This window comes from Epinephelus lanceolatus, chromosome 20 (genome assembly GCF_041903045.1).
Source record: "Epinephelus lanceolatus isolate andai-2023 chromosome 20, ASM4190304v1, whole genome shotgun sequence".
NCBI lineage: Eukaryota > Metazoa > Chordata > Actinopteri > Perciformes > Serranidae > Epinephelus > Epinephelus lanceolatus.
This window is the reverse complement of record NC_135753.1, coordinates 28,278,191-28,297,799: the sequence shown is the minus strand read 5'-3', so window position 1 is coordinate 28,297,799 and position 19,609 is coordinate 28,278,191. Positions and strand designations below refer to the sequence as shown.

The 19,609-nt window shown below is 40.3% G+C and overlaps 19 non-coding genes across 19 annotated transcripts; 15 read left to right on the top strand and 4 right to left on the bottom strand.

Annotated features, from left to right (window-relative positions):
- The first annotated feature begins 5,405 nt into the window (after positions 1-5,405).
- trnas-uga (transfer RNA serine (anticodon UGA)) lies at positions 5,406-5,487 on the top strand. The gene has a single exon. It is a non-coding gene; the product is annotated as a tRNA-Ser (tRNA).
- Positions 5,488-5,922: 435 nt separating this feature from the next.
- On the top strand, positions 5,923-6,004 carry trnas-uga (transfer RNA serine (anticodon UGA)). Its single transcript has one exon. It is a non-coding gene; the product is annotated as a tRNA-Ser (tRNA).
- Positions 6,005-6,257: 253 nt separating this feature from the next.
- trnas-uga (transfer RNA serine (anticodon UGA)) lies at positions 6,258-6,339 on the top strand. The gene has a single exon. It is a non-coding gene; the product is annotated as a tRNA-Ser (tRNA).
- A 734-nt stretch (positions 6,340-7,073) lies between these two features.
- On the top strand, positions 7,074-7,155 carry trnas-uga (transfer RNA serine (anticodon UGA)). The gene has a single exon. It is a non-coding gene; the product is annotated as a tRNA-Ser (tRNA).
- A 669-nt stretch (positions 7,156-7,824) lies between these two features.
- trnas-uga (transfer RNA serine (anticodon UGA)) lies at positions 7,825-7,906 on the bottom strand. The gene has a single exon. It is a non-coding gene; the product is annotated as a tRNA-Ser (tRNA).
- Positions 7,907-8,208: 302 nt separating this feature from the next.
- trnas-uga (transfer RNA serine (anticodon UGA)) lies at positions 8,209-8,290 on the top strand. Its single transcript has one exon. It is a non-coding gene; the product is annotated as a tRNA-Ser (tRNA).
- Positions 8,291-8,754: 464 nt separating this feature from the next.
- On the top strand, positions 8,755-8,836 carry trnas-uga (transfer RNA serine (anticodon UGA)). Its single transcript has one exon. It is a non-coding gene; the product is annotated as a tRNA-Ser (tRNA).
- Positions 8,837-9,327: 491 nt separating this feature from the next.
- trnas-uga (transfer RNA serine (anticodon UGA)) lies at positions 9,328-9,409 on the top strand. The gene has a single exon. It is a non-coding gene; the product is annotated as a tRNA-Ser (tRNA).
- Positions 9,410-10,053: 644 nt separating this feature from the next.
- On the bottom strand, positions 10,054-10,135 carry trnas-uga (transfer RNA serine (anticodon UGA)). The gene has a single exon. It is a non-coding gene; the product is annotated as a tRNA-Ser (tRNA).
- A 302-nt stretch (positions 10,136-10,437) lies between these two features.
- Positions 10,438-10,519, top strand: trnas-uga (transfer RNA serine (anticodon UGA)). The gene has a single exon. It is a non-coding gene; the product is annotated as a tRNA-Ser (tRNA).
- Positions 10,520-10,984: 465 nt separating this feature from the next.
- trnas-uga (transfer RNA serine (anticodon UGA)) lies at positions 10,985-11,066 on the top strand. The gene has a single exon. It is a non-coding gene; the product is annotated as a tRNA-Ser (tRNA).
- A 491-nt stretch (positions 11,067-11,557) lies between these two features.
- On the top strand, positions 11,558-11,639 carry trnas-uga (transfer RNA serine (anticodon UGA)). Its single transcript has one exon. It is a non-coding gene; the product is annotated as a tRNA-Ser (tRNA).
- A 644-nt stretch (positions 11,640-12,283) lies between these two features.
- On the bottom strand, positions 12,284-12,365 carry trnas-uga (transfer RNA serine (anticodon UGA)). The gene has a single exon. It is a non-coding gene; the product is annotated as a tRNA-Ser (tRNA).
- A 302-nt stretch (positions 12,366-12,667) lies between these two features.
- Positions 12,668-12,749, top strand: trnas-uga (transfer RNA serine (anticodon UGA)). The gene has a single exon. It is a non-coding gene; the product is annotated as a tRNA-Ser (tRNA).
- A 342-nt stretch (positions 12,750-13,091) lies between these two features.
- On the top strand, positions 13,092-13,173 carry trnas-uga (transfer RNA serine (anticodon UGA)). Its single transcript has one exon. It is a non-coding gene; the product is annotated as a tRNA-Ser (tRNA).
- A 327-nt stretch (positions 13,174-13,500) lies between these two features.
- Positions 13,501-13,582, top strand: trnas-uga (transfer RNA serine (anticodon UGA)). Its single transcript has one exon. It is a non-coding gene; the product is annotated as a tRNA-Ser (tRNA).
- A 492-nt stretch (positions 13,583-14,074) lies between these two features.
- On the top strand, positions 14,075-14,156 carry trnas-uga (transfer RNA serine (anticodon UGA)). The gene has a single exon. It is a non-coding gene; the product is annotated as a tRNA-Ser (tRNA).
- Positions 14,157-14,800: 644 nt separating this feature from the next.
- Positions 14,801-14,882, bottom strand: trnas-uga (transfer RNA serine (anticodon UGA)). The gene has a single exon. It is a non-coding gene; the product is annotated as a tRNA-Ser (tRNA).
- Positions 14,883-15,179: 297 nt separating this feature from the next.
- On the top strand, positions 15,180-15,261 carry trnas-uga (transfer RNA serine (anticodon UGA)). The gene has a single exon. It is a non-coding gene; the product is annotated as a tRNA-Ser (tRNA).
- The last annotated feature ends 4,348 nt before the right edge of the window (positions 15,262-19,609 follow it).

The window sequence follows — 19,609 nt, the reverse complement described above, 5'->3', positions numbered from 1 at the left end:
TTTTATGTAGTATATTCTGTCTTTTTTACTTTTATTAAAATTTAGGCGTTGTGCTAGTATTGATTTTATTTATGTTAAAGATAGCTACCAGTATTTATTTTCCATACAAGTGACCATACAAGTTCAATAGGTCTACATGGTTTTATTTCATAGGATGCAATTAGACATTATGATGTTCACAACTTCATTTGGAGGAAGTTTTAGTATCTGGGCCTCTTTGAATTTTAATTGCATACCCCTGCTTTAATCACTGAAATGGCATTTTGAGAAATTTCTTATATTTTTCTTGTGTTTTTTTGTTTCTTTTGTCTGTGCCATTGAGAGGAGAAACAACAATGAAAGATGAGTATGAACATCATCATGGTTGCAGCTGTTGTTCAGCAAGGCAAGGTCATCACCCTATATACTGGCACCTGCTGCTACTTCATACTGTAACTCCACACTCCTTCTTGCTGGCCTGGCATCGTTTCCTTCCATTTACCCTTGAAGACAAAGATAAACCTGTGAAATTGTTTGGGGATTTCTTCTACTGAGCTCAAGTGAAAGCGTTGTTGTTTGGCCCTCTCAGGAGTGGCTTTACCATTGTGGATGTCTTTGCTGTCAAATTCCTGAAAAAGGTGGATTTTCTGATATATGATTAAAATACTGGAGGCAAGACAGAAGACAGAATTTAGAGCTAAGGTCAAATTGATCCCGACAAGTGTCATACGAGTTCAAGTTACACAAGGAAAGTGTACTGTCTATTAGGTGATAATGTGGGAGGAGGATCCTTGCAAAGTGTTGAGCTCCTCCAAGATCTTTGCACTAATCGACAGAAGCATTTTCAGTCTTCTTCATTTGGCCTCAGAGGGGAAACAAACTGTCAACAGCTCTGAGGTCAGGTGTCTTGAGTTATTGCTGCTGTTTTGTTCTTGAACTCAGAGACTCCCCTTAACATAAACACTGCGCATTTATTGTCCAGCAATAAAGAAGAAAGGGGATGTTTAGCACATCGTAAAAAATCAACTTCTTTTAATATTTGGAATTATTTGGAAACTGAGGAAGTTGTTTAAATTCCTAAGTGACTTCCGTCACACAGCTCGTCTGCACCATGCAGAGTGTAAAGCTGTCTACAAGGTGAAAATATGTCTCAAACATAACTGGAGATGACATGTACTCCTCCAAGACCTCTGCATTGCATAACAAGACTCTGTCAACACTTGAGGCCCCACACCTCAGGCCCTAACCCTGAGCAGTCTAAATACGCCCCAATCCCATTCTCAGCTGTCGTATGAAGAGTTGGCCTCTGACATCCTCTTGCCATTCTTTATGTTGGATGCCTGATATGTCTACCACATGTTAGCAACCTTTCAGCAAATAGGACCACACCTTTTGTGACTGGTTAATCAGACAGTCTATAGAGTGGTACATGTTGATGCGTTGAAACTGGGTGGCAGAGAAGAGAGAGACGGTGATGTTGGATAGCTGGGAGCTCCAGGCTGGACCCTTAACTGCTCCTCTCTGACCCCCGCGGGTTTGTCTAAAGGTGGGCTGGAGAAAGCAGTGCAGTTGATAGGGATGGGGGTTGCACGGATATAAAATCAGAACAGGTAAGCTGGAATTGTCAGGGGCTGGTTGAACGAAACACCTTAAGTTAAAATTTTAGTTAAGGTTTCCCTCAAATTAAATAAGTTGCATAAAACACCCTAGGTTTCCAGAAAATGTTCACTTAAGTATTTGTTTTTTTTCTTGTCTTGGTCTTATTTTTAGAGCGTTGCACAAAAGACCTTCACAACCAAAGCAAGGTAAATAGAAATTAAAAAAACTTAAGGTACCTCTGACTCCGTCTTAACTGCACCATGACTGGGTTTAGGGTAACCAGTATGGTTTTCTCGTCTTCTTTTCTTCTGCCATTTCCTCCACTATCTTACTATAAGCCAACTTTATGAGATGAAAGCAAACAATCAATCTCCATGGAAACTAGTACTGGTGTAAAATCTCTTTCAATGCAGTAATTGAGTCAAAGTTTTTCCTTAACTAAGGAAACCTCTTAAGGGATTCTGTGCAACTGTGTAAGTCCCTCAGCAGAGGAGAAATTAAGCCTAGGGTGTCATACTTAAGGAGAAATTTTAAGGTGTTTTGGCCAACCGGTCCCAGGTGTCAAGCAGGTTTATGTATGCAGTGTTCATCCTCTTAGTTTTGCTAATTAATATGCTAAGCTTTGCTAATTGGCATTTTGATCTGATTGAGACAGCAGATGAACAGTTCACATTTCATGGTGATCGATTCAACAGCTGTGGGGATGGTTCACACAAAACTAATGTCAACCTCATGGTGGCTCTAAAGGAAAATCAGATGATCAACTGTTATGGTTTCAGTTCAGGAGAGCACCCAAATGCAGATTTAACAGGCAGTTTGTTTTCAACAAAAGGTGAGCTTTAATGTAGCTGATGAAGGACTTCCAAATAAAGGCAGGCAGATCAAAAATCCAAACTAAAACCAAACAGGAAAAGACACAAAGACCAGGGATGGATACATGATTATGGCAGGAATGATGAACACAGACAGACGCAGAAGGTATACAGACAGACTGACAAAGGGAAACACACAGGTATAAATACACAGAAGACTAATCACAAGGACAAGACACAGCTGGGGCCTGTATCACGAAGCGAGATCAACCTTTCCTGGGGTACCCAGACCTGTCCTGGGTTGACTAACCCTAACAATGGCAATCAGGATAATCGGTATCACAACGCTGGATATCAACTCGGTAACTCAACCCAGGGTTGCTTTATCAAGAGCCGTGAACGTGCATGCAGCGGACCAATCACAATCATGAGAGAAGCGCAGCGTCACTGAGCGTCCTCACAGATTGTCCTCACAGAGCGCCGTATGTGAGGGGGAAAAAAGTATTTCTCGTGAGGATCAGAGATTAATTCTACTAAAATATGAGGAGGAGAAAAGTAAAATTACAGAAAAGGCCAACACCGTGGCAGCTGCAGGAGGAGGAAACATGCGTGGCAACGCATAACGGGATGAATAATGTTTAGTTTTAGTTTAGATTAGTTTATTTGCACATATTGTTAAAAACAGACAGTATAAAATTTACAAGATTAAAAAAATAAAAGTGCTGGAGAGGTTAGAAGCCACTAAAAGCTTATCAAAGAAATTCCCCCGTCAAAACATCAATGAAATCACATAATAGAGAAGAAAAAAAAAACAGGTAAGGAAAGAAGAAATAGAGGAGGAGAGAGGGAAAAATCAAGACAAAACAAGGTAGCAAATAAAATGATGTGTAGGTTAAATTACTCATCACTGGTTCAAGTAGCTACAGTACCTGTACCTGTACATCTGACACTGATCACACCCTTGAATCCCATGAAATCAATGCTGCGCAGATGAAGTGCGTGTATTACAATTATCGTCTAACATCACTGCGTCTGATAAATTGGTCTTCTTTGTCATAACGTTATATATGCTACAATAAAGCTTAAAGCTGACGCCACAATTAAATCATATCAACATCAAATTGATAGTCTGAATAAAATCATCCTGATATTGAGCTGTGTTAGAAATTAACAGCTGTGCAAAAATATACCTAGTCTCCCTCTTTAAAAAACAAAAAGGAAAATCCCTCAAACACCATGAAGTGTAGACATGATAGGCTACTTTCCACATTTCCAGCAGCAAAGCTGTCAGTTAGGCCCATTATCTTTAACAGGGATCATTTCCTCCAACAAAACAAAAATGTTGGCACTAATTAATGGTGCTATTAAGTGTCCGCAAATGATCAGTTTCTTTCTTATGACATTTCGACTTCTTTCCACTCCTTTTTGAACAGTCTTTTCATTGTCTGTTGTTGTTGCTTTCTTTTCTTTTTTAATGTTCAAAATAAACTTTCAAATCAAAATCAATCAAATGAATTAAACTTCCCGTCATTTCTGTCAGCGGAGTCATTTTTTTCCGAACAGCTGATTGGCCAGTGGGTGGTGCTTTTTATAAGATCAGATTCAACCCTGAACTTACCCTGCTCCGGAGCAGGATAGCCGTTCAGAGTAAGTTACCATGGTGATCTACCCCGGTAAGAACTGAACCGGCTTCGTGAGACCGAAAACCCAGGGTTAACCCTGAAGTTACCTCGCTAAGACATTAATCCTGCTTCGTGATACAGGCCCCTGGAGTAGGAAGACAAGGGCAAGAGGAGTGAAACAGGGATTGGCTGACAACAAGGGTGGAGCAAACAAGACTAATACAGAACAGGCAAGACTTAACGAGACAGGTGTGACAGAAAACAGGCGGGAAAACACACAAAGACAGGAAGTAAAACTAGACATGACACATGATGAGAGAACCTACAAAATAAAACAGGAAGCAGATTGAACATGAGCTCATGAAACAAGGAACACAAACAGAAAACTCAGAGACAAAGTCCACAAGATAACAGAATATGAAACCAAAACCCAGGATCATGACATCAACAACATCAATAAGACTCATTGTTTGCAACTCATGACTCTCTGTACAAAATCTTATATGGTAATCCATCCAATAGTTAGAGATATTTCAGTCTGACATCCCAGAGTCACCCTAGTAGCATAGCAGCAATTATTTATTCATTTTTTTGCCACACTTGCGCATGTTGTAGGTAAAAGTAAGAGTGCATTCATTCAATCGCACAAGATATTTCAAGCTGTCGTGATGTAAATATCAAGGTGCTAAGCCCAGCGCTGTTGGTCTTGAATTTATAACTTAAGCAAATAAAGGTCAAGAGTGTTTTCAAGTGCTTCAGGGAAACTGCGCATTCTCTCTGTAGGTGATAATGTGGAAAGTATGATGACCTATGCACCATCTTGTCCCTGCACTCCAACTTCCTCAACTCTCCACCTCATATTTAGAGCACTGCTCTAACCTCGGGGTGGAACATACCAACAACATACCTGTGTTTAGATTCTCATTCTTAGCTGTCTTACGCTCGTCACAACTTCTTTCCTGTGTCTATATCCACAGACAAAGACAGACTGGGCTAGCTGACACCAATGGCCACTTCTGGAATCTGGAGATGTCTGGAATCTTAACATGTAAAGTAGCTGCCTAGGGCGCTCCGCCTCTGCATGGTGCCCTGAGAATGTCACTTAAAGGTCCAGTGTATAGGATTTAGCAATCTCTAGTGGTGACACTGCAGATTGCACAGAAACTTCTCCCCTGTGCCAAGCATGTAGAGGAACTCACCAAAAACACACCTGGAGGCACAAATGGCAAAAGAAGTGTGGAAGCGCAGCTCCTCAGCCTCAGATGTACCATTTATTGGAATATTACACCTGAAAATAAATCAAATATCATCAACATTGTTTCAGTTTTGAAAGAATTTTAGAAAAATTAAATACTTCTACGAGGAAGACTCTCACTGAAAGACAGATGTGCCAGTTGTCGTGGCCGAGTGGTTAAGGCGATGGACTTGAAATCCATTGGGGTCTCCCCGCGCAGGTTCAAACCCTGCCGACAACGATCAGTAGGATTGTGTCTTTAAATCATGACATCTTCTAGTTCAGCTTTAACTTCACCACTTAATATGGACATGTCTGTGTCAAGCATTGGTTTAGATTTGGGGAGTTGGAGTTGTAGGAGACATGTCCCCCTCACAAAACTCAGTGTATAATCAGTGTTCTCCACATGTGCTGAGTATCAATACAAACACACATTGTAACTTCAGGTGAAAACTAATATATTTAAGATCCTAAACAGGAGCTACTTGGTGTGCAGACTTATTTGTTTTTTAGTTTGACAGACGTTTCTTTGGTCTAATCCATTAGATGTTGGGATGTGTTTGTCTTTTGTACTGTTTTTAAAGATTGTGTCTATCCCATCTCTATATTTTTATTTACATGACATTTGAAATAAAATGCTGGAAAGGTGCAAAATTATTGAATGAATGGTGTGTGAGTTGTCGTGGCCGAGTGGTTAAGGCGATGGATTTGAAATCCATTGGGGTCTCCCCACGCAGGTTCAAACCCTGCCGACAACGATCAATGACTTTGCCTTTTAAATATCCATACCCACACAAACACTGGAAAAGTCCAGAATTATTGAATAATTAACAAATCAAAATTTAAGGCAGGAAAACAATCATGAACATTTCTTCCAGCAGACATAAAATTTATCGTAATATTACACCTATAAATAAATCAAATAAAACCATTTTTTTCAGTTTTAAAACAATTGTAGAAAATTAAATACATCTACAAGGTAGACTCTCATTTAAAGAGTAATATGTGCCAGTTGTCGTGGCCGAGTGGTTAAGGCGATGGACTTGAAATCCATTGGGGTCTCCCCACGCAGGTTCAAACCCTGCCGACAACGATCAATGACTTTGTGTCTTTGAAGCACGATATGTTCACACTGGCAGTCACACAATATGTTCATAGGTCCCTAACTGCCACTTCTGAACATGGACATGTCTGTGACAAGCTTAGATTTGGAGGGGGGGGCAGTGTTCTCTACATGTGCTGAGTATCAATCACACTTTGTAACTTCAGGTGAAAACTTGGCAGACAGAAGAAAATAGAGACAGGACCCAATGTGGAAAGCCTTATCTAAAACTATCCAGCAAGAATAATGTGAAGACTTTATGACACAACATGACATTAAATTATTATTTACATTTTGTAAACTAAATTTTTAGGTTTTTCTGTGAGATTTAAAAACTCGGTACAAGTGACATATGAATGAAATACTGTTTGAATATACTTCAGACTGACTGTCTGCCTCTCTGACAATAACATGTGAAAGATGGAGTCTGTCAAAGTGAAAAACAAATAAGTCCACACAACAAGTAGCTCCTGTTTAGAGGGATTTTAACGCAGAGGAACATTTCGAGCCATGTGGCTCTTCCTCAGACTTCTGATACGTGACAGAAAGTGGCCATCTTAAATACCCTTCACCATTTAAATATCCATACCCACAAACACTGGAAAAGTCCAGAATTATTGAATAATTAATAAATCAAAATTTAAGGCAGGAAATTAATCATTAACATTTCTTCCAACAGACATAAAATGTACAAGGAAGGTCCTCACTGAAAGAACAATGTGCCAGTTGTCGTGGCCGAGTGGTTAAGGCGATGGACTTGAAATCCATTGGGGTCTCCCCGCGCAGGTTCAAACCCTGCCGACAACGATCAATGACTTTGTATCTTTGAAGCACGATATGTTCACACTGACAGTCCCACAATATGTTCATAGGTCCCTAACTGCCACTTCTGAACATGGACATGTCTGTGACAAGCTTAGATTCCCAAGCTTGTCAAGCAGCAGTCCCAAGCCTAGTGTTCTCTACATGTGCTGAGTATCAATCACACTTTGTAACTTCAGGTAAAAACTTGGCAGACAGAAGAAAATAGAGACAGGACCCATTGTGGAAAGCCTTATCTAAAACTATTCAGCAAGAATAATGTGAAGACTTTATGACACAACATGACATTAAATTATTATTTACATTTTGTAAACTAAATTTTTAGGTTTTTCTGTGAGATTTAAAAACTCGGTACAAGCGACATATGAATGAAATACCGTTTGAATATACTTCAGGCTGACTGTCTGCCTCTCTGACAATAACATGTAAAAGATGGCGTCTGTCAAAGATACATCTTTATTATGACTATGAGCTACAGGTGTAGCATGTCACATGACTGGCTCAGGCAGCACTATGGGTATTTAAGATGGCGGCTCTTTGTCGTGGATCAGAAGCCTGAGGAAGAACTGTGTGGCTCGAAACAGCACTCGGCCACTCGAAACAGTGTTCTGCCAGTGTGAAGATGTCATGATTTAAAGAGACAAAGTCACTGATCGTTGTCGGCAGGGTTTGAACCTGCGCGGGGAGACCCCAATGGATTTCAAGTCCATCGCCTTAACCACTCGGCCACGACAACTCACACATCTTTCATCCAATGAGAACCTTCCATGTACATTTTATGTCCAGTGGAAGAAATGTCAATGGTTGTTTTTTTGGCTGAGATTTTGAGTCGTTATTCTGGACCTTTCCAGCATTTGATTTTAAATGTCATGTAAATAAAAGTATAGAGATGGCACAGACGCCATCTTTAAAAACAGTAGATTCATTGGAATATTACACCCAGAAATAAAAAACAAATTACATCAAAATGATTCCAGTTTAAAAACAATTATTAAATAAAGCTACGAGGAGGGTTCTCATTGAAAGAACAATGTGTGAGTTGTCGTGGCCGAGTGGTTAAGGCGATGGACTTGAAATCCATTGGGGTCTCCCCGCGCAGGTTCAAACCCTGCCGACAACGAACAATAAGTTTGTGACTTTGAAGCATAGCACATGATATGTTCACACTGGCAGTCCCAGAATATGTTCATAGTTTCACTCCTTAATATGGACGTGTCTGTGTTAAGCATAGGTTTAGATTTGGAGGGGGGTACAAGTGACATATGAATGAAATACTAATTGAATATACTTCAGACTGTCTGCCTCTCTGACAATAACATGTGAAAGATGGTATCTGTCTAAGTAAAAAACAATTAAGTCCACACAACAAGTAGCTCCTGTTTAGAGGGATTTTAACGCAGAGGGACATTTCAAGCCATGTGGCTCTTCCTCAGACTTCTGATATGTGACAGAAAGTGGCCATCTTAAATACCCTTCGCCATTTAAATATCCATACCCACAAACACTGGAAAAGTCCAGAATTACTGAATAATTAACAAATCAAAATTTAAGGCAGGAAAACAATCATTAACATTTCTTCCAGCAGTTGTCGTGGCCGAGTGGTTAAGGCGATGGACTTGAAATCCATTAGGGTCCTCCCGCACAGGTTTAAACCCTGCCGACAATGATCAAAAACTTTGTGTCTTTGAAGCACAAGAAGTTTACACTGGCAGTACACTGATAGATCACCTTCAAGTTTCTCGGTAAAATTCGGTACAAGTTACATATAAATGAAAAACTTTTTACTACTTAATACTACTTTTTGAATATACTTCAGACTGACTGTCTGCCTCTCTGACAATAACATGTGAAAGATGGAGTCTGTCTAAGTAAAAAACAAATAAGTCCACACACCAAGTAGCTCCTGTTACAGGGATTTTAATGCAGAGGAACATTTCGAGCCATGTGGCTCTTCCTCAGACTTCTGATACGTGACAGAAAGTGGCCATCTTAAATACCCTTTACCATTTAAATATCCATACCCACAAACACTGGAAAAGTCCAGAATTATTGAATAATTAATAAATCAAAATTTAAGGCAGGAAATCAATCACTAACATTTTTTCCACCAGACATAAAATGTACAAGGAAGGTCCTCACTGAAAGAACAATGTGCCAGTTGTCGTGGCCGAGTGGTTAAGGCGATGGACTTGAAATCCATTGGGGTCTCCCCGCGCAGGTTCAAACCCTGCCGACAACGATCAATGACTTTGTGTCTTTGAAGCACGATATGTTCACACTGGCAGTCCCACAATATGTTCATAGGTCCCTAACTGCCACTTCTGAACATGGACATGTCTGTGACAAGCTTAGATTTGGAGGGGGGGGCAGTGTTCTCTACATGTGCTGAGTATCAATCACACTTTGTAACTTCAGGTGAAAACTTGGCAGACAGAAGAAAATAGAGACAGGATCCATTGTGGAAAGCCTTATCTAAAACTATTCAACAAGAATAATGTGAAGACTTTATGACACAACATGACATTAAATTATTATTTACATTTTGTAAACTAAATTTTTAGGTTTTTCTGTGAGATTTAAAAACTCGGTACAAGCGACATATGAATGAAATACTGTTTGAATATACTTCAGGCTGACTGTCTGCCTCTCTGACAATAACATGTAAAAGATGGCATCTGTCAAAGATACATCTTTATTATGACTATGAGCTACAGGTGTAGCATGTCACATGACTGGCTCAGGCAGCACTATGGGTATATAAGATGGTGGCTCTTTGTTGTGGATCAGAAGTCTGAGGAAGAACCGTGTGGCTCGAAACAGCACTCACTGTCAGTGTTCTGCCAGTGTGAAGATGTCATGATTTAAAGAGACAAAGTCATTGATCGTTGTCGGCAGGGTTTGAACCTGCGTGGGGAGACCCCAATGGATTTCAAGTCCATCGCCTTAACCACTCGGCCACGACAACTCACACATCTTTCATCCAATGAGAACCTTCCATGTACATTTTATGTCCAGTGGAAGAAATGTCAATGGTTGTTTTTTTGGCTGAGATTTTGAGTCGTTATTCTGGACCTTTCCAGCATTTGATTTTAAATGTCATGTAAATAAAAGTATAGAGATGGCACAGACGCCATCTTTAAAAACAGTAGATTCATTGGAATATTACACCCAGAAATAAAAAACAAATTACATCAAAATGATTCCAGTTTAAAAACAATTATTAAATAAAGCTACGAGGAGGGTTCTCATTGAAAGAACAATGTGTGAGTTGTCGTGGCCGAGTGGTTAAGGCGATGGACTTGAAATCCATTGGGGTCTCCCCGCGCAGGTTCAAACCCTGCCGACAACGAACAATAAGTTTGTGACTTTGAAGTATAGCACATGATATGTTCACACTGGCAGTCCCAGAATATGTTCATAGTTTCACTCCTTAATATGGACGTGTCTGTGTTAAGCATAGGTTTAGATTTGGAGGGGGGTACAAGTGACATATGAATGAAATACTAATTGAATATACTTCAGACTGTCTGCCTCTCTGACAATAACATGTGAAAGATGGTATCTGTCTAAGTAAAAAACAATTAAGTCCACACAACAAGTAGGCTCCTGTTTAGAGGGATTTTAACGCAGAGGGACATTTCAAGCCATGTGGCTCTTCCTCAGACTTCTGATATGTGACAGAAAGTGGCCATCTTAAATACCCTTCGCCATTTAAATATCCATACCCACAAACACTGGAAAAGTCCAGAATTACTGAATAATTAACAAATCAAAATTTAAGGCAGGAAAACAATCATTAACATTTCTTCCAGCAGTTGTCGTGGCCGAGTGGTTAAGGCGATGGACTTGAAATCCATTAGGGTCCTCCCGCACAGGTTTAAACCCTGCCGACAATGATCAAAAACTTTGTGTCTTTGAAGCACAAGAAGTTTACACTGGCAGTACACTGATAGATCACCTTCAAGTTTCTCGGTAAAATTCGGTACAAGTTACATATAAATGAAAAACTTTTTACTACTTAATACTACTTTTTGAATATACTTCAGACTGACTGTCTGCCTCTCTGACAATAACATGTGAAAGATGGAGTCTGTCTAAGTAAAAAACAAATAAGTCCACACACCAAGTAGCTCCTGTTACAGGGATTTTAATGCAGAGGAACATTTCGAGCCATGTGGCTCTTCCTCAGACTTCTGATACGTGACAGAAAGTGGCCATCTTAAATACCCTTTACCATTTAAATATCCATACCCACAAACACTGGAAAAGTCCAGGATTATTGAATAATTAATAAATCAAAATTTAAGGCAGGAAATCAATCACTAACATTTTTTCCACCAGACATAAAATGTACAAGGAAGGTCCTCACTGAAAGAACAATGTGCCAGTTGTCGTGGCCGAGTGGTTAAGGCGATGGACTTGAAATCCATTGGGGTCTCCCCGCGCAGGTTCAAACCCTGCCGACAACGATCAATGACTTTGTGTCTTTGAAGCACGATATGTTCACACTGGCAGTCCCACAATATGTTCATAGGTCCCTAACTGCCACTTCTGAACATGGACATGTCTGTGACAAGCTTAGATTTGGAGGGGGGGGCAGTGTTCTCTACATGTGCTGAGTATCAATCACACTTTGTAACTTCAGGTGAAAACTTGGCAGACAGAAGAAAATAGAGACAGGATCCATTGTGGAAAGCCTTATCTAAAACTATTCAACAAGAATAATGTGAAGACTTTATGACACAACATGACATTAAATTATTATTTACATTTTGTAAACTAAATTTTTAGGTTTTTCTGTGAGATTTAAAAACTCGGTACAAGCGACATATGAATGAAATACTGTTTGAATATACTTCAGGCTGACTGTCTGCCTCTCTGACAATAACATGTAAAAGATGGCGTCTGTCAAAGATACATCTTTATTATGACTATGAGCTACAGGTGTAGCATGTCACATGACTGGCTCAGGCAGCACTATGGGTATATAAGATGGTGGCTCTTTGTTGTGGATCAGAAGTCTGAGGAAGAACCGTGTGGCTCGAAACGGCACTCACTGTCAGTGTTCTGCCAGTGTGAAGATGTCATGATTTAAAGAGACAAAGTCATTGATCGTTGTCGGCAGGGTTTGAACCTGCGCGGGGAGACCCCAATGGATTTCAAGTCCATCGCCTTAACCACTCGGCCACGACAACTCACACATTTTTCATCCAATGAGAACTTTCCATGTACATTTTATGTCCAGTGGAAGAAATGTCAGTGGTTGTTTTTTTGGCTGAGATTTTGAGTCGTTATTCTGGACCTTTCCAGCATTTGATTTTAAATGTCATGTAAATAAAAGTATAGAGATGGCACAGACGCCATCTTTAAAAACAGTAGATTCATTGGAATATTACACCCAGAAATAAAAAACAAATTACATCAAAATGATTCCAGTTTAAAAACAATTATTAAATAGATCTACGAGGAGGGTTCTCATTGAAAGAGCAATGTGTGAGTTGTCGTGGCCGAGTGGTTAAGGCGATGGACTTGAAATCCATTGGGGTCTCCCCGCGCAGGTTCAAACCCTGCCGACAACGAACAATAAGTTTGTGACTTTGAAGCATGGCACATGATATGTTCACACTGGCAGTCCCAGAATATGTTCATAGTTTCACTCCTTAATATGGACGTGTCTGTGTTAAGCATAGGTTTAGATTCACTCTGCTTTAAAATCTTTCTAAACAGGAGCTACTTGATGTGCAGACCTGTTTTTTACTTTGCCAGATGTTTCTTTGGTCCACTCCATTAGATGTTGGGATATGTTTCTCTTTTGTACTGTTTTTTAAGATGGTGTCTGTGACATCTCTATAATTTTAGTTACATGACATTTAAAATAAAATGCTGGAAAGGTCCAGAATTATTGAAAGAACAATGTGCCAGTTGTCGTGGCCGAGTGGTTAAGGCGATGGACTTGAAATCCATTGGGGTCTCCCCACGCAGGTTCAAACCCTGCCGACAACGATCAGTAGGTTTGTGTCTTGAAATTATAACATCTTCCCATTGGCAGAACACTGTTAGTTCAGTTTCAACTTTCACTCCTTAATATGGACATGTCTGTGTCAAGCATAGGGTTAGATTTGGGAGGGATTGTAGGAGACATGTCCCACTCACAAAACTCAGTGTATAATCAGTGTTCTCCTTCTTTGGTCCACTCCATTAGATGTTGGGATGTGTGTTATTTGTACTGTTTTTAAAGATGGTGTCTATCCCATCTCTATACTTTTATTGACATGACATTTAAAATAAAATGCTGGAAAGGTCCAGAATTATTGAAAGAGAGAAGTGTGAGTTGTCGTGGCCGAGTGGTTAAGGCGATGGACTTGAAATCCATTGGGGTCCTCCCGCACAGGTTTAAACCCTGCCGACAATGATTGAAAACTTTGTGTCTTTGAAGCACAAGAAGTTTACACTGGCAGTACACTGATAGATCACCTTCAAGTTTCTCGGTAAAACTCGGTACAAGTTACATATGAATGAAAAACTTTTTACTACTTAATACTACTTTTTGAATATACTTCAGACTGACTGTCTGCCTCTCTGACAATAACATGTGAAAGATGGAGTCTGTCAAAGTGAAAAACAAATAAGTCCACACAACAAGTAGCTCCTGTTTAGAGGGATTTTAACGCAGAGGAACATTTCGAGCCATGTGGCTCTTCCTCAGACTTCTGATACGTGACAGAAAGTGGCCATCTTAAATACCCTTCACCATTTAAATATCCATACCCACAAACACTGGAAAAGTCCAGAATTATTGAATAATTAATAAATCAAAATTTAAGGCAGGAAATTAATCATTAACATTTCTTCCAACAGACATAAAATGTACAAGGAAGGTCCTCACTGAAAGAACAATGTGCCAGTTGTCGTGGCCGAGTGGTTAAGGCGATGGACTTGAAATCCATTGGGGTCTCCCCGCGCAGGTTCAAACCCTGCCGACAACGATCAATGACTTTGTGTCTTTGAAGCACGATATGTTCACACTGACAGTCCCACAATATGTTCATAGGTCCCTAACTGCCACTTCTGAACATGGACATGTCTGTGACAAGCTTAGATTTGGAGGGGGGGGCAGTGTTCTCTACATGTGCTGAGTATCAATCACACTTTGTAACTTCAGGTGAAAACTTGGCAGACAGAAGAAAATAGAGACAGGACCCATTGTGGAAAGCCTTATCTAAAACTATTCAACAAGAATAATGTGAAGACTTTATGACACAACATGACATTAAATTATTATTTACATTTTGTAAACTAAATTTTTAGGTTTTTCTGTGAGATTTAAAAACTCGGTACAAGCGACATATGAATGAAATACTGTTTGAATATACTTCAGGCTGACTGTCTGCCTCTCTGACAATAACATGTAAAAGATGGCGTCTGTCAAAGATACATCTTTATTATGACTATGAGCTACAGGTGTAGCATGTCACATGACTGGCTCAGGCAGCACTATGGGTATTTAAGATGGCAACTCTTTGTTGTGGATCAGAAGTCTGAGGAAGAACCATGTGGCTCGAAACAGCACTCACTGTCAGTGTTCTGCCAGTGTGAAGATGTCATGATTTAAAGAGACAAAGTCATTGATCGTTGTTGGCAGGGTTTGAACCTGCGTGGGGAGACCCCAATGGATTTCAAGTCCATCGCCTTAACCACTCGGCCACGACAACTCACACATCTTTCATCCAATGAGAACCTTCCATGTACATTTTATGTCCAGTGGAAGAAATGTCAGTGGTTGTTTTTTTGGCTGAGATTTTGAGTCGTTATTCTGGACCTTTCCAGCATTTGATTTTAAATGTCATGTAAATAAAAGTATAGAGATGGCACAGACGCCATCTTTAAAAACAGTAGATTCATTGGAATATTACACCCAGAAATAAAAATTACATCAAAATGATTCCAGTTTAAAAACAATTATTAAATAGATCTACGAGGAGGGTTCTCATTGAAAGAGCAATGTGTGAGTTGTCGTGGCCGAGTGGTTAAGGCGATGGACTTGAAATTCATTGGGGTCTCCCCGCGCAGGTTCAAACCCTGCCGACAATGATCACTGGGAATAACTTGTTTGAATCTTCATTATGATGATGAAATCTTCTCACTGGCATTCCCACGGTACACTGATAGTTCTGCTTCAGGTTTCACTCCTTAACATGGACATGTCTGTGTCTCCCTTAATATTTAGAACATGTGCATTTGTCCCCATCAATAAAAACATGACAGTAGCAGAGGGCTTTTATTTTGATGAAAGTAAAGACATCTCTACACTTAACTGATGCAGGAAAAACTAAATATGATGTATTAAAATTCACCAGAGAGCAGGAAATGAAGTGTTTGATGCTCAAAATGTCCTGTGTAAGACTGGTTGAAACCTTGTTAGTCCTCATGTCTTCAAACATTCAGAGGTGTGTATTATAAAACTCCACCAGATGGAGCTCTTGTAGCCGCGAGGAGTCTTTTGAGATGGAAATGCTTATAAAAAAAATACTGCTGTGCTGTACCTTATGTCATGAACTGGCTCAGGTTCAGACAAAAGGAGGGAGAACACACAAAAGGGCGGAGGTCAAAGATGAAACAATTTATTCAATAATGTTATTTTACAGAACAAGTTAGTGAGATGTGAACCATCAGTAACATCAGTGGTGTGTGCGATTGCCAGCATGAGTGGAAAATGGTGTAGGGAGATCCTGCATGCTGAAAGAAAAGACAAAACAAATCAGTCAAACCAAAGAGCCATGTGGGAGCTGGGAGAGCTGCAAGCGAGGGAGGCAAAGTGATCAACCCAGCTTTGTAGGCTTGTAAGCTTGTCGGCCCAGGTGAGCCAGCTTCCTAATGATGCGCACTGCCAGCCGACTACCTGCAAGGGGAGGAGAAAGCACAAGCAGGCCAGGATGAGTAGAGACACAGGAGGGGTCAGCACACTTAGCACTATGTAGCATAAGGTTTAACACTGAGTTTGTATTTATAGTACATGGTTGATCCTGATTTTTATGGGTTTGACTGGACAGATCATAACAAATACACTGTAAATACAATTTTTCTCAGTTATATGCATTTGCTCTTAATTGTCTTTTATCTTGTTCCATCACAGATTGATGGTCAGCTTCAGCTCCAGACCAGCTGGCAGATCAGATGTTCACACAGCACCAGCAGGATTTCCAAAACCGATTAGAGAGCTCTGACACTGGTTGACACTGAGATCCAGTCAGGCTACAGAGTCAGTGTTCATTACATTCAAAGTATCATCTGAAACAGTGATACTTCTTGTGTCTGTTAACTATTTTTTTAACTGTATTGTTTAGTGTTTGGCTGTAGATACATAGACACTGTTGATTCTGCTCAGTGAGGGATGCTGTGCACTGTTTAAAGAACACTATGTGCTGGGATACTCCCATGAGTATTAACCTCTCCATATAGTGTATTTAAAGGCATAGTGTGTAAGATTTAGGAGAATTTAGTGGCATCTAGTGTTGAGGATTGCAACCAGTTGAATCTTCTCCCAGTTATTATTTTATCAGTGTTTATTTAGCGGGAGCTGAATTATCCGCAGAGGTCCCCTCATCTCCTAAACAAAGTGACTCAGTGATTTAGACCAGTAAAAACACTGAATAAAGTAGTTTCAGGTTACAAATCAGTGTTTCTCTAACACCGTTTGGCATGTGGCAGACATGACACTAGCCAATAAATAGGATCCAGACGTTCAGGTAGTGTGAATGCTGATGCCAGTCCCTGCAGGTGCTGGGCCCACAATGTGGCGGCTCCATGTCATTCATTCAGGTATGGCTCCACAGGGGGGCCCCATTGTCCCCTATGCTGGGCGAGGTACTCTTTCCCCAAATGTGCCGTTTCATCGTGGTCTTCTTGAACTGCTCTTAGTCTGGCCCCTCAGCTGGGAACACTTTATCTTGGGAGACGCTACCAGGGGCTATTAGCCCCATACATATGGAACACCAAATGGACCAAAACGTCTAATTCGACATCCATCTGAAGATGTGAAATTTGTAACTCTTAAGATGACAGAAAAAAAACACCACCGCAGCTGTCCTCTTTACGAGTGTGCGTTGGCCTGGACCACTGCACTGAACGCACTGCATAAACGCCAGGGCCACACCGCCCGTGGAAGTGCTGCTGGTCAACAAGAGGTTCTGCTCCCAGCTGTTGTCTCCGGCTTGACACATTCGCTCGCGGCTCGCGCAGAAAATAGACCAGACGCCGAAACGGAGCTGCGCGGCGCGGCGCAGCCGGTGTGGATGACACAATCGGTTAACATGGGCGGTGTGGCCATGGGTCAGAGAGGGGGGGCGAGCGAGATGTCCGCGGTCGTTTATAACGTAACGTTATAGATAATTGTTTTATGTGTTTTAATGTGTAGGTATGTAAATGTTTTCAAAGACGTTTATGTTGAAATAAAAATACCTACAGGTAGTTATGTTTCCTTGTATTAATACATATACAAGTATGTTTCCTTGTATTAGTTTGCCCTCTTGTGGACATAATGCGAAAAAAAAATCGAATGGTTTGAACCTATGAGTTATTTTAGAAGGAATATTCGAACGTCATTTTTGAGCAATTTTGACAGCCCTAACGACCACAGTTGTTGACAAAGTTTCTGGACGCCATCCCTTGCTCTCCTCAGCCACCAGGGCTGAGGAGTTCAAAATTACCGGTACAACACCCTCATAGAAATGGACTGTCCCAAATACTAATCATAAGACACGTTACAGGTACGTATGCAAAACATACCCTCTACCAAGAGACCACATGACCACAATGAAGGCATACTACAGCCCAATGCAGCCGCTACATCAAAAGGAGGTGGAGCATGGAAGCCTTACGTCAAAAGGGGGTGGGTACGTTGCAAACCAATAGGAACTGACCAAACATCTTAAGACATTAAAATTTGCCGTTTTAACATGGCATTTTCTGTCACCTTAAGAGGTACAAATTTGACATCTTAAGACGGACGTCGAATTAGAAGTTTTGGTCCATTCGGCGTTGCATACATACAACACAGCTCCCAGGACCCGGGGACACGCAAACCCCTCCGCCAGGTAAACGTGGCAATTCTTGGAGGGGAATAAATAAATAAATAAATAAAGCAGTCTGCGCTTTGCCAATGTTCTCATCGAGGAGGGGCTTCTTACTACGGTGGCTGACACGAAAATGCGAACGGCCCTATCTAGAGCCAGTATTTGGTTTGTCTATTCTGGGCTACTGTAGAAACATGGCGTAGCAACATAGCAACCTCCTTGAAGCTTATTCTAAGATAATGATTCTTATTTTCAGGTGAATAAACACTAAAGAAAACATACTTGTTATATTATATTTCCTTTTTGCCAATATAACCCCCTAAAGCCGACACACTGAACCTTTAATATTAAATACAGGTCTCATGTAGATAAACTTACCTGCTGTTTCTGAGGTTAAGTTTTACTACACATCTAAAAGTAAATCCATCTTAAAACCTAAAAAACACATACACAAAAAAACACATAAATTACAACTAATGAAGCTGAAATTATGTTTCATTATGCTGAAACATGCATGTCAAAGTCCACGTCAGCACCTCACAATAATTCATACCATGACAACTTAAAAAAAAACCTGCTCATGTCTTGGTAATTTAACCAGTTTTATTTTACATTAAATCAGGGTATAGAGTTAACTGCATCACACTCATCATTGAACAGATCATCAGTGTTGTCAGACATAATACTACTCGAGCCAAGTTAACCATAGTGATAATAATTGTCAGTGTACAAGTGTTAGGACTTGTTGAGTGCAACATACTGAGGAAAGAACGAGGAAAGGAAAGAAGAGGAAGTAGCTGTTGACAAAACTGAGTGTCATAATTTCTTTAGTGAATCCTCAACGTCAGAGTCCAAATGAAACACCTCCCACTTCCTCTTAATATCACGCACCCACAAATACATGAGAAAAAGAATTACCGAGCATGTAAACAAACACTGGGTTTTTTTAAGCACTGAAACTGACATGCTTTGGTAATTCTCCATCAAGATTTAACCGTATGCAACATGACACACTCAAAATAAAAAAGCCATGGATAGAAATAATATCCTTGGTGCGTGGTTGAGGAAGTTGGGGGTTAATTTGGAGCTCTGGGGCCCTCTTCAGCTCCCATACAAACCTCATGGAGCATAATCACCGGGCCCTTTTCTCCAGCATCAATAATAACATTCAGGCAAAATAACAAATGACCTCTTTCAAAACCTCCACATTTAACTGCTGACAAAAAAATATGTGCCTGGTTAGGCAAGTCACCATTTAAAATTCTACTGTAGTTTGTTCGTACCCATCTATTCTCGTACAGCTGAGACTGGTCTTCTAGAGAGGTATTAAGTAACTATAAGCTTCTGAGGAAATACAGAAAAAACAA